This window comes from Antechinus flavipes, chromosome 5, assembly GCF_016432865.1.
Source record: "Antechinus flavipes isolate AdamAnt ecotype Samford, QLD, Australia chromosome 5, AdamAnt_v2, whole genome shotgun sequence".
Taxonomy (NCBI): domain Eukaryota; kingdom Metazoa; phylum Chordata; class Mammalia; order Dasyuromorphia; family Dasyuridae; genus Antechinus; species Antechinus flavipes.
Window position 1 is genome coordinate 283,716,028 of NC_067402.1, and position 14,686 is coordinate 283,730,713.

The 14,686-nt window shown below is 46.8% G+C and overlaps 1 long non-coding RNA gene across 1 annotated transcript; it reads left to right on the forward strand.

Annotated features, from left to right (window-relative positions):
* The first annotated feature begins 2,988 nt into the window (after positions 1-2,988).
* LOC127538113 (uncharacterized) lies at positions 2,989-13,171 on the forward strand. Its single transcript, XR_007947677.1, has 3 exons — positions 2,989-3,323; positions 6,393-6,594; positions 7,284-13,171. It is a non-coding gene; the product is annotated as an uncharacterized LOC127538113 (long non-coding RNA).
* The last annotated feature ends 1,515 nt before the right edge of the window (positions 13,172-14,686 follow it).

Sequence of the window (14,686 nt, forward strand, 5' to 3'; positions counted from 1 at the left end):
GACCTTCCTGAAGTGGTTTTAAAACTCTGAAGGGGACAGGGGAAGGAAGGCTCCCCACCCCCCAAAACCAGCCATTTCCCTTCACCCGGCCGTTCTAAAAACTTTGCTAAGCACCTACTATGTGCGGGCAAGACTGTTTAATATCAGAGATCCATATGTTATAGGATCATAGATTGGAGCTGAAAAGGTCTTTGGACATCATCTAATCCAACCTCCCACCGATTTCACAAATAAGGAAACTGAGGCTAAGAAAGAAAAGAATGCAAGAGTCACACGGATGAAAAAAATAGCAGGTCCAAATTCAAATCCAGGTTTGTTACTCTAAATAGAGGACTTTCCACCATTCCTCTGGCCGCTCCAATGAATAAGAGCCCAGAGGAGAACCAAATAATTAACAAGCATTTAAGTGACTATTTCGCTGTCTTCTGGACTGGGCTGGGAAGACCTGAATTCAATTCCTACCTCTGATACTAGCTATATGACTCTAAGTAAGTCACTTAACTTCAGCCTCAGTTTCCTCACCTGTAAAATGGGGAGAAATAATAGCACCTCAACTCACAGGGTCAACGTGAGGATCCAACAGGACATTAAGGCATTTATCAAAATGTTAGCTATTATTATTGTCACCAAGATCCAGGTTCAGACCCTGGGCGGGAAGTTAAGCTGAGTCATCGAACATTTATCAAATGCTTATTTATCACCTGCCAAGAACTGTGCATTCAAAGAAAGGCAAAAGGCCAGTCCTAAGGTACGGGTTCCAGTCCTGACTTCTCGCATTTGCTAGCTGGATGGCTTTGAGCAAGTCACCCAAACCGGAGCTGTGAGTCTTTGGGTAGCTTTGTCTAAGATCTATATTTATCTCAGTGTGTGCTATCTCCCATGGCCTGGGGAGAAGGATAACTGGATGGAGCCAAGGCAGCTGGTGATGAATGGGAGGTGGCCAGAGAGGGGAGGGAAGTGGAGGGGAGCCCAAAGGGAGGCGAGCATGGTTGGCCCCCAGGAAATGGTGGTCTTCCCTGGGAATTCACCAGTCACGAGAACGGGGTCTCAAAACAGAGATTTCTCCAGAATGGGCAGTCCGGGGAAGGACGTAGCAGGGGCTTTGGAAGTTACTGGGTCCAATTCCTTTATTTTACAGTCTGGGAGAGGCGAGGAAAGAAAAAGAAAGAGGGATCTCTGAGGTCCCGACCACTACTGAATCCAGACGCCATAATTTTCTACATCTGTTTCTTCTTCTCTCAAAGGCAGGGGGCTGGACTGGATGACTTTTAGGAACCCTCTTAGTTCTAGCTCCAAGAAGGACCATTAGGGGAAGAAAGGGGAGATGGAGGGCTCCTTCCGGCGCAGGACAGAGCGAGACAGGGATGGATGGCCGAGCCGAGCCCAGGAACCCCAGAAGGAAATTTAATAACATCTGGTGATATCCGCTGCCTCCAGATTCCAGAGGATCCAGGAGGCCGCCGGGATATCTGCAGCCTCCAGGGCCCGTCCCGGCCGAGAATGTGTTTAACAAAGAGCTGGCTCAGTGCCCACTGCTTCCTGGCTCCCGAGCCCCCCAACCTGGACGCCCGTCACCCCTGAGCACGGCTCGACAACTTTTTACCATTTAAGCAAATGGAAAGACCCTGAAACCTGGTTCTATTTCTCCATCTCCACAACAGAGCGGTCTTGCCCAGCGGTTGCCATAGAGACCCAGAGCCTCCCGCTCTGTTTTTATCATATAATTACCAGAATGACAGCTCTCAGTATGCCAGGATCAGGCATGTGGGGGGAGAGAGGTTCTGGAAAAGCGGATGGAATTGCAGGGAAAAAAATCTCCCCTCCCCCTCTGCCTCTTACACAGCCTTTTATTTTCCACCCATGGTTTATTAATTAGGGGGGTTTCTAACCGAGAGAAGCACAGGACAGAAAATCTTGGTTCTGCTTTCGGAGGACCTGGGTTTAAATTCCACCAATCCCATGACTAGTCTGAGCTGGACAAGTTATTTAACTCCTTTTGTTCTGTTTCCTTCTCTATAAAATGAGGGGGTTGGACCAGATGGCCTCCAGGATTCCTTTCAGCCTATAATCCCACAGAGTCATTTAAATTTTCTGTGCCTCAGTTTCCCTATCTGTAACATGAGGGAGTTGGACCAAATGGCTTCCAAGATTCCTTCCCGCCTATAATCCCACAGAGTCATTTAGCTTTTCTGTGCCTCAGTTTCCCTATCTGTAATGTGAAAGGGTTGGACCAAATGGCTTCCAAGATTCCTTCCCGCCTATAATCCCACAGAGTCATTTAAATTTTCTGTGCCTCAGTTTCCCTATCTGTAACATGAGGGGTTGGACCAGATGGCTTCCAAGATTCCTTCCCGCCTATAATCCCACAGAGTCATTTAGCTTTTCTGTGCCTCAGTTTCCCTATCTGTAACATGAGGGGTTTGGATTGGATGGCCTCCAACATCTTTTCCAGCTCTGAAGCTAAGCCCTTCAAAGTCACATGGCGCAAAGGATGGGGTCAGAAAGATCTAGATTCAGATTCCACCTCTAACACTAGCTCTGTGATCAAGGGTAGGTCATGGAACCTCTTTGGGACTCAGTTACTTATCTATAAAACCGAGATAGGATACTTGTTGACAGGGCTGTCGTGAGGCTCAAATGAAGCCATAAAAAGAGTCCTGAAAGGGCGTAGTATTAATTCAGCCCCTGCCATTTTTGCGACCTGTGTAATATTAGGCAAACCAGTTCACTTTTCTGGGACTCGGTTTCCTTATTTAGAAAACGAGAAGGCTTAATGATCTCCAAACTTGCTTCCAGTTATAATCTAAGCTGATTAAATTGTAGATGAGGATGTCTAGATGGGGTCCAGAGGGAGCTAAGTAAGTGGCAGGGTCAAGGCTCAAACCCCGCTCCTACTGCCTTAGTTTTTCACTGAACACCATGTACTTTCTAGGCTCGAGAACAGATGACTCTTCTCCCCCGTTACAGGAGGGAAGGGCCCACGCTCTGGTCACTTTACGTTTTGTCCCTCCTCGTTCTGGGCAATTATGGCGAGGGATTAGTTTTCACTCCCTCCTTCCCCTCCCCACGGGCCCTTCCAGTGATCTCTGGGAGGGGGACGGGAGGGGAAAGGTCAGAGAAGGGAGCGCCCTCCCCGAAGGTCTGGCTAGTAGCTCCAGCCATAATTACAGCCCTCTCTCATCCTCCAAGCTCAGCGACCTTGAGAAGCCATAGAACACTGAACAATGTCCGAATTGGGAGGAACCCTAGAATATCTTAGTGATTTATCAATTCAACCCACTCTTTTTGGTGGAGAACCAATCCGGAGGAAATTCTCCAGGCAGGTGAGAGTGAATCCAAGGTTTGTTTGTTTGTTTTTTACTTCTGAGAACCTCAGAATGGGACTATCCCATCATGCTGGGACTCCCCTAGATTGGCAATGACGAAAGTGTCTTGGGAATAGCGGACGCTCCCCTGGAGAGGGAAGTTAAGGGGATTCAGAGAGACAGAGAGAGTCAGATAGGAAGAGGGAGAAGCAGGGACTAGAAGATGGTGAAATTCGCGTTGGATGCCTTGGCTTCTGATCTCAGCCAGCTCGGCCATTTGGGGTCACAGGATGTCGGGGACAGAACGAAGGTCATTTTCAGATGAGGAAATGAGACCCGTGTACGTGAAGTCACTCTAGGTCACAAGATCTCAGAGGTGGAAGGGACTTCTTTCTTTGCCTCTAACCAATTGATGATGGAGATCCCCCTGACGCCCTTCCTGAATGTGGCGTTGGACAGCTCCAGGGATCCGGCAGTTTTCCTGAGCCTCAGTTTGTCTCTTTGTGGCTTCTACCCATTGTTCCTGATTCTACCCCTAGGGGAAACTTGGAGCTAGAATGGTTCCTTTTCTATTTAATAGCCCTCGAAAGAGACTTTGTCAATCCTCCACTGCATCTTCTCTCCTCCAATTCAGGCATTTCCACTTCTTTCAACACAACTTGGGATCCACTTTCATTATAGTCATGCAGGTATCTCCTCCTCCTCCTTCTCTCTGTCGGTCTCTTGGTGTCTGTCTGGTTCTCTGTCTCTTCTTTCTGCCTGTCTCTCGCTATCTCTTTCTGTGTCTCTCCTGCTTCTGCTGTCTCTTTGTCTCTGTCTCTGTCTCTGTCTCTCCCTGTCTCTGTCTCTCTCTTTCTCTCTGTGACTCTCTGTATGTCTGTCTTTTTCTGTCTCTGCCTCTGTGTCTCTCTGTGTCTGAGTCTCGTCTCTCTCTCCATCTCTCCCTATCTCCTCTCTGTCTTTCTCTCTTCCCGTCTGTCTCTGTCTCTCCTCCCTTTCTCCCTCTCCCTCCTTCCCTTCCCCCTCCCCCCTTCTCCCTGCCCCAGTGAGATTTTGTCACCACAAGAATTAAAGATTATTAAGACTCCGAAAGATTAACGATGAGTTCACTCGGCAGCTATTTTTAATTGCCTGTTACAAGAGAAAGAGGCCCTCCTTTGGCATTGTGGAACCTGCGTTCAAATGCTGCCTCCACCCCCTGTAAGACCGTGCTTTTCTGGGCCTCAGTTTCCTCATCTGTAGAATGGCAGGGTTGGACTCCGAGGTCCCTTACAGTTGTAGGTCTGGGACCCTATGGCTGTTATTTACAAGGATAATGGAGAGTCTCTGTCTGTTCTCGAGGAGCTTAAGGCCCACCTTAGGGAAAGAATGGAGGAAGGGAGGAGAGGAGAGGGGAAGGCAATGGAAGGGAGGAGAGGGGAGGGGAGGGGAGAGGACAGGGAGAGAACCCAGGTTCCCCCCCAGCAGCTGCATCATTACCACCTCGGCGGGTCCCCTGACCAGCCTTTGGCTCCCCCCCCCCAGATTTAGCTTGTGGGCCCCGGCTGGCTGTCCCCTCCCTCTCCTCCCCTCCCGGCCCCCCCAACTCAGCCCACTGTTGGCAGCCACAAGCAGCTGGGCCGGGAGCCAGAGCGGCCCTCAGTTCCACCCGAGATGAGCCTGGGGGCCCGAACTTTGAAGGCCGGCTCCCCTCGGCTCCCTGTTGGGTCCAGGACCCGGAGGGCGCCCCCTGCCCCAGAGCCTCCGGCCTCCTGCACCTGCCCAGTCTCCATGACAACCGTCCTGCCAGACCACAAGCCCGCGTCCTCACCTCGGTCGCCTCCCGCCAAGCTTCCCCTGGAAACGCGTGGGGGATGGGGAGAGGTGTCCCGGCGCGCCCCAGGACTGGGGGCGGGCGCGGGGGCGGAGAGAAATACAGAGAACTAAAAATACCGTTTTAAACGAGAAGCTCCTGCCGGCCTTGAGCTGCAGGGACAGAGCTCTCGGGCCTGGCTCACTCGGAGGCGGCCTTTCCTTCTACAGACGGGGAAACTGAGGCCTTGGCAGGGAAAGGGACTCCCGGTGACAGAGCAGGGCTGACACCCAAGGCCCATCTCCCGCCCCGGCGCTCTGGCCTGGGGACTGAGGGGAGCCACGGGCCTGGTTTCCCTCAGCCACCACCGGCCGTGGGCGCCTGGGAGAGTCATTCCCCTCCAGCCTCGGAGGGGCCTGGGAGCAGGAGCCCCCCCCCCCCCGGGGGCTGACCTCAGGGTCACACGCTGTAAAGCCCATGGGGCGCCCACCAGGGTGACCCCACCCGCCTCCCAGGCGCAGAGAGTCTGTGGGAACCCCCCCCCCACGCAGAAAACACACCCTGACCCTGCAGGTCACTCTGTGACTCCGGGGGGGGGTCCCCAAGTGCTGGCCGGAGGGTCCGGGCTCCCAGCCGGGGGACTGCAAGGGTGGGTCTGCTGCCATCTGGTGGTGGCCGTGAATGTGTGCGGGGAGAGGAAGGACAGACAGACAAAAGGGACAGGGGGACAGGGAGGGGAAGGGAGAGAGAGAGACAGACGGGGAGACAGAGAGAGAGGGAAGGGGAGACAGAGACAGTCCTAAGGGGAGATAAAGGAAGACGGACAGACAGACAGACTGACAGAAACAGACAGGCAGATAGAGAGACAGGGTAGGCAGACAGACAGACAGACAAGCAGACAGGCAGACAGACAGACTGACAGAGACACAGGCAAACAGAGACAGGCTGACAGGCCGAGAGACAGACAGACAGACAGGCAAACAGACAGACAGACAGACAAGCAGACAGAGAGACAGACAGAGAGAAACAGACAGACAGACAGACAGAGAGACCATAGAGCTGAAGCTAAGAGAGAGGACTTGGGGCACCCACGGGGCAGTGAGAGAGACAGGAGGGCGGCGTCCGTGACAGGAGCATCAGGAGGAAGGGCCGGCAGGTGGGGGCGGTGACTGCGGGCTCGCTGGGGGGATGGCAGACCCTACCGCTGACTGCAGCAGAGTCTCTAGGGCAGGAAAGGAAGGGTCACCGTGGCGGGAGGGGGGGCCCACCAAAGAAACGTGAGTTTTGTCCCACAGGCAGCAGGAGGACGGGAGAGGGAAGCGCTTACCTCAGAGTTGGCGAACCCCGGCCCCCGCTGGTTGTGTGACCTTGACAAACCTGCACCTTCGGGGGCTAAAGTTGAACAACTATCGCGGATCTGAGCTGGGGAAAGGCTCCGAGGCAGCTGCCAATGAAGGAGGTCCGACTTCTCTCACTAAACTTCCCAGCCGCTCTAGGGTAAAGGTTCTTATCTGTGTAACATTCTCTGGCTTGTTAAATGCTTCTCTCTCCCTAGAGGAGCCAGGGGGTTAGTCGGGTCCATTTTGTAGACGAAGAAAGAATCAGTTTGTCCAGAGCCCCCAGGAGAGACAGAGAGAGAGAGAGAGAGAGAGACAGAGAGAGAGAGAGAGACAGAGACAGAGACACAGAGACAGAGACAGAGACACAGAGACATAGAGAGAGAGAGACAGAGAGAGAGAGAGAGACAGAGACAGAGACACAGAGACAGAGACACAGAGACATAGAGAGAGAGAGAGAGAGAGAGACAGAGACAGAGACAGAGACACAGAGACAGAGACAGAGACACAGAGACATAGAGAGAGAGAGACAGAGAGAGAGAGAGAGACAGAGACAGAGACACAGAGACAGAGACACAGAGACATAGAGAGAGAGAGAGAGAGAGAGACAGAGAGAGAGACAGAGACACAGAGACAGAGACAGAGACACAGAGACATAGAGAGAGAGAGACAGAGAGAGAGAGAGAGAGAGAGAGACAGAGACACAGAGACATAGAGAGAGAGAGAGAGAGAGAGAGAGAGAGAGAGAGAGAGAGAGACAGAGAGAGAGAGAGAGAGAGAGAGGTGCAGTGGATAGAACACTGATCTGGAGTCAGGAGGACGCATCAGGACTCATCTTTTTTATTTCAGATCTGACCTCAGACACTTAGCCAGCTGTGTGATCCTGGGTAAGTCATTTTATCATATTTGCCTCAGTTTCCTCATCTGTACAACGGCCAACCCTTCCAGTATCTCTGCCAAGAAAACTCCAAAATGGAGTCACGAAGTAAGCAGCTGAAGTAGCTGCGGTCAGGTCTTGGACAAGTCCCTCAAATTCTGTGAAACTTCTCTTCTTATGCAATCCCTCCCACACTCGCACATTGGGCTCCTTCTTCTCCCCCGGGGCCCAGGGGCAGCCCTGAAGCATTAGGGCATCTTTCTCTGCTGTCATATAGCTCATGAGCCCCCATCGATGCGCTGTGACTTTCAGTTGCTCCCGGTCAGCCAGGCTTCATTAAGTTTTAGAAAGAAGTATTTTATTACGTCTCTATGGTTGCTTTTTTTTTTTTTAAATCCTTAAGTCAGGGAACACTCTCCTGTGAATAAACTCTGTCAGAAAGACATAAGAGTGGACTCAAGTACAAGTGGTAAAGCGGTAACTCACAGATGCTGGGAGTCTCTGCTGGAGTTCTCAAGATTTTTCCCCTTAGGCAGGTTGTCCCTTTTTTTTTTTTTTTTTTTTTTCCTGCTGGGCTATTTGTAGTCTTGAATTTCCATTAAATCTGTCCTTGGTGCTAAGTGAGATGAGCAGAACCAGGAGATCATTATATACCTCAACAACGATACTGTTTGAGGATGTATTCTGATGGAAGTGGATCTCTTCGATAAGGAGAGCTAATTCAGTTTCAATGGATCAAGGATGGACAGAAGCAGCTACACCTAAAGAAAGAACACTGGGAGATGAATATCAACTGCTTGCATTTTGGTTTTTCTTCCCGGGTTATTTCTACCTTCTGAATCCAATTCTCCCTGTGCAACAAGAAAACTGTTCGGTTCTGCACATGTATATTGTATCTAGGATATACTGCAACCTATTTAACATGTAAAGGACTGCTTGCCATCTGGGGAGGGGGTGGAGGGAGGGAGGAGAAAGATCGGAACAGAAGTGAGTGCAAGGGATAATGCTGTAAAAAATTACCCTGGCATGGGTTCTGTCAATAAAAAGTTATTAAAAAAAAAAAAAACCTGTCCTTGGCCTCTGATGCAGACAGTGCAATTAGCTATTCTGGGGCCGCTGCTAGGACAAAAGCCAAAACCCTCCGGATCTCCAAAGTTCACCAGCTTCACGGTGCCGTTAGTGGTGAGAAGGAGCCTGAGACGGAAGCCCTTCCCTCCCAAGGGGAGAAGTTTGGGGCTCCCTTCTCCGTCACCAAATCTCATTCCAACCAGCTTGCAGTTTTCTACAGGACTCAGAGGGCATGACCAATTTAACCATTTTTTTTTATTTTTAAATAAATTTTTTTTATTTATCAATTTATCAGTCTTTAGCCAATTCAAACAGATTTCTCGGGACACCCAAGCTTGTGCCCCAGCTTCTTTCACCCTTAGCAGACAAAGGAGAAGCTTTTTACCAGATAAATGGAAAGGGGCAGAGCGTTTATATGCTTACTTCGAGGGGAATGGGTTAATTGATTTACCAGCTCTAACTTTCCATATATAAATAGAGTGATCTTCACTTTACACATAAGAAATTAGACTCCGAAGGGTCTTGCCAAGGGAACCTCGTTCTAGTGATTCCATATCCCGAGGATCTTTGCAATACACTTAAGCTCCCTTTCCTAGGAGGGATTGATCTTCCCAACTCAGCAAAGAAATCAATTTGGAAATCCCTTTCTCATTGGCTGGGGGATGTCCAAGTCAGAACAATCTTCCCAAGCAGACTTCGAGCTCAGGTACAGGTGGAAAGCCTGGCCACCTACTCTGAGCAGGATACAGTTTCTCTTCCCGAGCCAAGGCTGGGAACTCTTGGGTCTGTTTTGATGCATCACCAAGGTGCCCCTGGCAAGCACCTTCCCTGCTTCAGGTCCCAGTCCTTACTTGGTAGTTGTTCTGAATTGCCTGAAGTGATGTGAGTCATTGTTCATTCCTGTCTCCCTTTTGTAGACAGGGGTCACCTGGGGTGCCAAGCTAAGGACAGAACAGCACCTGAAGGCCATGCTGACCCGCCCCTCCAGATTGGGGAAGGGGTAGGCTAGACTAAGGGCTTTTAGCTTCTTTGGGGACATAACCTCCTTGGGTGGCTTGAGAAAGCCTACGAACCCCTTCTTAGAATTTTGTTTGTTAATGCATATAGAATAAGTTTAGCTCTCTTTGCATGTATTTTGAAAATAAAAAGCTATTATTTTAGAAAGGAAGGAAGAAAGAAAGAAAGAAAGAAAGAAAGAAAGAAAGAAAGAAAGAAAGAAAGAAAGAAAGAAAGAAAGAAAGAAAGAAAAGAAGGAAGGAAGGAAGGAAGGAAGGAAGGAAGGAAGGAAGGAAGGAAGGAAGGAAGAAAGAAAGAAAGGAAGGAAGGAAGGATGGAAGAAAAAGAAAGAAAGAAAAGAAGGAAGGAAGGAAGAGAGAGAGAGAGAAAGAAAGAAAGAAGAGAAATAGACTAGATTATTTTTATTCCAACTCTGAGAATCTAAAACTTCATGGAAGCTGTTACCTCAGGCTGATTACTTGGTTATATTCTTAGAATGGCTGGTACAAGGATAATTGATTTAGAGCTGGAAGTAATATTAGAGCTTTTTTTTAAAATAACTTTTTATTGACAGAACCCATGCCAGGGTAATTTTTTACAGCATTATCTCTTGCGCTCACTTCTGTTCCGATTTTCCCCCTCCCTCCCTTCACCCCCTCCCCCAGATGGCAAGCAGTCCTTTACATGTTAAATAGGTTACAGTATATCCTAGATACAATATCTGTGTGCAGAACCGAACAGTTCTCTTGTTGCACAGGGAGAATTGGATTCAGAAGGTATAACTAACCCGGAAGAAAAACAAAAATGCAGATAGTTCACATTCATTTCCCATGTTCTTTCTTTGGGTGTAGCTGCTTCTGTCCATCCTTGATCAATTGAAACTGAATTAGCAATATTAGAGCTTTTAAAAGAAGAATAAGTTTATATTGAAATCGCTATAATTCATTTGAATTTCACAGATCTCAGGTTAAGATGGTCTGATTTAGGCTCTCTCTCTTATTTTACAAATGAACAAATGGAGGCTTAGACAGGAAGATGGCCTGCCCACACTCACACAGGTGATTCCAAATTCAGTGCTGAATGCTCAGTTGACCTTCAGTCCTAGGCCCGGGAGGCCAGCCAGCTTTCCTGAACAGTGTTTCCCAATGAGAACAAAGGAGGTTTCTTCTCAGGCAATGAAGCTACAACATTAGGGGGTCGCTCAGCTGACTCCTTGCCTCTAGTCTTCATCTGGCTTAGGATTTCTCTTTGTCCCACAGAAATAAGCTCTCGCTGGAACCTGCCCTGCGCCCAGGATGGTATTCAGAGGGAACACAAAAGCTTCTTAAGTCCTGGCCCCCCTCTGCCCTCCCCACTTCCTACAGTCACTTCTTAACCTGCCATCCCGGGCCAGCCCTGGGCGATGCCTGAAATGGGCCAAGTGCTTTTGGCCCCCAAACTCCTCTTTCTGGGCCCTCTCCCAACTTTTTAGCACCTCCTTCTAATCAGGCACCCACTGTGCCTCTGGCTGTTCTTTCTGTCAGAGAAGCAGCCCCCTAGAGTGGAAAAATACTAGTCTGGGAATCCAGAAATCCCCGTTCCAATCCTAGCTCTGAAATTACCTCTCTGTGACTCAGCCAACCTGCTCCCTTTCTCAAGGTCCTCATCTTCTTAATCTGTAAAATGTATTCCCCACTGACATCCCCTGTTCTAAGCTCCCTCCCAGCTCTGACATCCCCTGTTCTAAGCTCCCTCCCAGCTCTGACACCCCCTGTTCTAAGCCCCCTCCCAGCTTTGACATCCCCTGTTCTAAGTCCCCTCCCAGCCCTGACACCTCCTGTTCTAAGCTCCCTCCCAGCTCTGACATCCCCTGTTCTAAGCCCCCTCCCAGTTCTGACATCCCCTGTTCTAAGCCCCCTCCCGGCCCTGACATCCCCTGTTCTAAGCTCCCTCCCAGCTCTGACATCCCTTTTCTAAGCCCCCTCCCAGCTCTGACCTGGCTGGGACTGGTCACAGTTCCAGGATCAAGAGGAGTGCTAATGCTTAAAGCTCTAGGGGAACAGGGACTGTTCCTGGATAAAGTCCAGAGCATAAACCAGACAGCAGTGACCACATCTGTCCCAGTATGATTGATCCTGGGTCAATGGAATGATCCTGATCACGGAAGCCCTGAAAACTTCCCGCAGCCTCTGAATTAGCTCTGAAAACCACATAACAGAAAGTCTGAAGCTTGGGACAATGTCTCCTCTACCCAAGGTGAGCAGAGCCTAACCTTTAACATAGGCTAAAAAAATGAAGAAACAATGACAATAATAACTAAACAAATTTAAAAAAAACTACAACGTGGTAGGAAAGATCAAGACACAAACTCCGAAAAAAGACAGCAATGTGAAAATAACTACAACCAAAGCTTCAAAGCTAACTGTTAACCGGAAATGAGAATTCCTGGAGAGCTTAAAAAAATAAATAAATAAAGAGGGGTAGAGGGAAAATTGAGAAAGGAAATGAGAGTGATGTATTTTCTAACTGGTACAATAGAACAATGAAATAATATTTGAAAATTATAGAAAATGTTTCTGATAAAGTCCTCATTTCTCAAATAAATAGGGAACTGAATCAAATTTATAAAAATAAGAGCCATTTCCCAACTGATAAATAGTCAAAGGAAATAAACAGTTTTCAGAAGAAGAAATCAAAGCTATCAATAGTTATATAGAAAAATACACTAAATGACTAGTGATTAGAGAAATGAAAATTAAAACTTCACCACATACTTATTAGAAATGATAAATGCTGGGGGATATATGGAGAAATAGGGACACTAATTCACTGTTGTGAAGTGATAACCCTAGTCCAATCATTCTGGAGACCAATTAGAAACTCTGCCCAAATGATTATAACACTATTCCTTTTTTATTATAGCTTTTTATTGACAAAACATATGCGTGGGTAATTTTTCAACATTGACCCTTGCAAAGACTTTTGTTCCAACTTTTCCCCTCTTTCCCCCCCTCCCCTAGATGGCAGGTAGTCTAATACATGTTAAATATGTTAAAGTATATGTTAAATACAATATATGTATACATATTTATCCAAAAACTATGCCTTTTGACCCTAAAATACTACTTGGCATGTATCCTAAAGAGATAAAAGAAAAAAAGGAAGAAAACCTAGAAGTACAAAAATATTTATAGCAGCTTTTTCTGATGTCAATGAATTGGGAATCGAGGGGTTGCCCGTTAATTGGGGTATGGATGAACAAGCTGTGGTTTATGGCTGTGATGAAATATTATTGTTCCATAAGAAATGATGACCAGGCTGATTTCAGAGAGTCCTAGAAAAATTTAAATGAACTGATGCTAAGTAAAATGAGCAAAATCAAAAGAACATTGTACACAGTAACAACAAGATCATATGATGGTCAACTGTGATGGACTTGGCTCTTTTCAACAATGCAGTGATTCAAGGCAATTTCAGTAGAATTGTGGTGGAAAATGCCGTCCACACCAAGAAAGAGAACCATGGAGACTGAATGTGGATCAAAACTTAATATTCTCACCCTTCTTTTGTTATTGTTGTTTGGGTTTTTTTCCTTTCTTGTGTCTTTTTTTTTTTCTTTTTGATCTGGTTTTTCTTGCACAGCATGATGAATATGGAAATATGTTTAGAAGAATTGCAGATGTTTAACCTATATCAGATTGCTTGGGAGAGGGGGCGGAAAGAGGGAAACAAGTTTGGAACATAAGGTTTTGCAAAGGTGAATGTTAAAAACTATCTATACATGTATTTGGAAAATAAAATACTATTTTAAAAAGACTTTGTAACTCTGATCAATACATTCTGTCATCCAAGACAATTTCAAAGAACTCATGAAAAAGAGAACAGATGAGCTCTAGATGAAAATGTCAGTCTAGTATTCTCAGGTTTTTTTTTTTTTTTGGCTTTCTTTCTTAAAATATGGAAATATGTTTTGCTTGTTTTCATGTGTGTAATTGCTTTCTCAGTGAGTGGGGGAGAATGGAAAGAAGGGAGATAATTTGGAACTCAATTTTTTTAAATATTAAAAATGAAATAAAATTTCAAAAATGTTAAAAAACAAATAAATAATTTCAACAGATTGCGATTTTTTTTAAGAAAGAAAGAAAAGCATCTGGTAAATTTACACACTCTGAAATGTCAAGGATGACATCAAAACATCTTGAGGGAAAGACAGGAAGGAGCTTGTACCAGGCAAGTCAAACCACCTTCCCCTAAGACCCAAGGGGATATAACTCAAGCCCTTCAATTCCAGAACTTTGGGAATAACAAATTCCAGACTACCAGTCCTACTTCCAGCCCAGGCCCTGCAGCCATCACTAAGAAGAGCAATCACTAAGAAAAAAAATCCCACCCCATCCCTAACACTTACCCACCAATGGATAATGGACAAGGGCAAGAGCCCTAGGGAGGGGCAGTGCCAAATTAATGGTCTTGCTTCCAGTCCAGGCTGTTAGAGGAAACAGCCCCTCTCCTGTTTCCCAGAGTAGTAACCGCCATTGCTCCTGTAACCATTATGGCCACAGCTCTGAAGACACAGAAAGAAACTTCCTATCACTAAAGTCCTTGGCTCTGTCAAATGACTAAAAAACTTAATCTGATAGAATTTTATCAGTGGAAATTATATTAATGAAGCCTCATTCCCATCTTAAGGACCAACAGACTTGCCCTAAAACCTCCCAAAGTCGTTCCTAAACTCATTGAGGCAGGGACTGTCTGATTCTTCTATTGTTATTGAGATTGTTCTATTACTGAGATCTTTCTCTGTCCAGAGTTCTCTGCCATTGAATTGTAATGTCTAAATTATAAACTTAATAATTGTCTACCAACTTGGGAACGGATCCAAGCATTCTGGAGAGCAATTTGAAACTATACCCAAAGGGCTATAAAATTGTGCATACCCTTTGATCCAGCAGGGTCATTACTGGATCTGTATCCCATAGAAATCAGAAAAAAAAGAGGCAAAAATGTTTGTAGCAGCCCTTTTTGTGGTGGCAAAGAATTGAAAATGAGTAGATGCCCATCAGTTGGGGACTGGCTGAACCAGTTATGGCATATGGACATAATGGAATATTACTGTTCTATAAGAAATGATGCAGAACCAGGAAAACATCGCACACAACAACAGCAAAGTGTGTGATGATCAACCATGGAATAGGTCTTCTCAGCAATTCAGTAATTCAAAGCAATTCCAATAAACTTTGGACGGAAAATGCCATCTGGATTTCAGTGAGAGAACTATGGAGACTGAATGTCGGTTGAAATATATTGTTTTACTGTTTTTTCCCTTCCAATT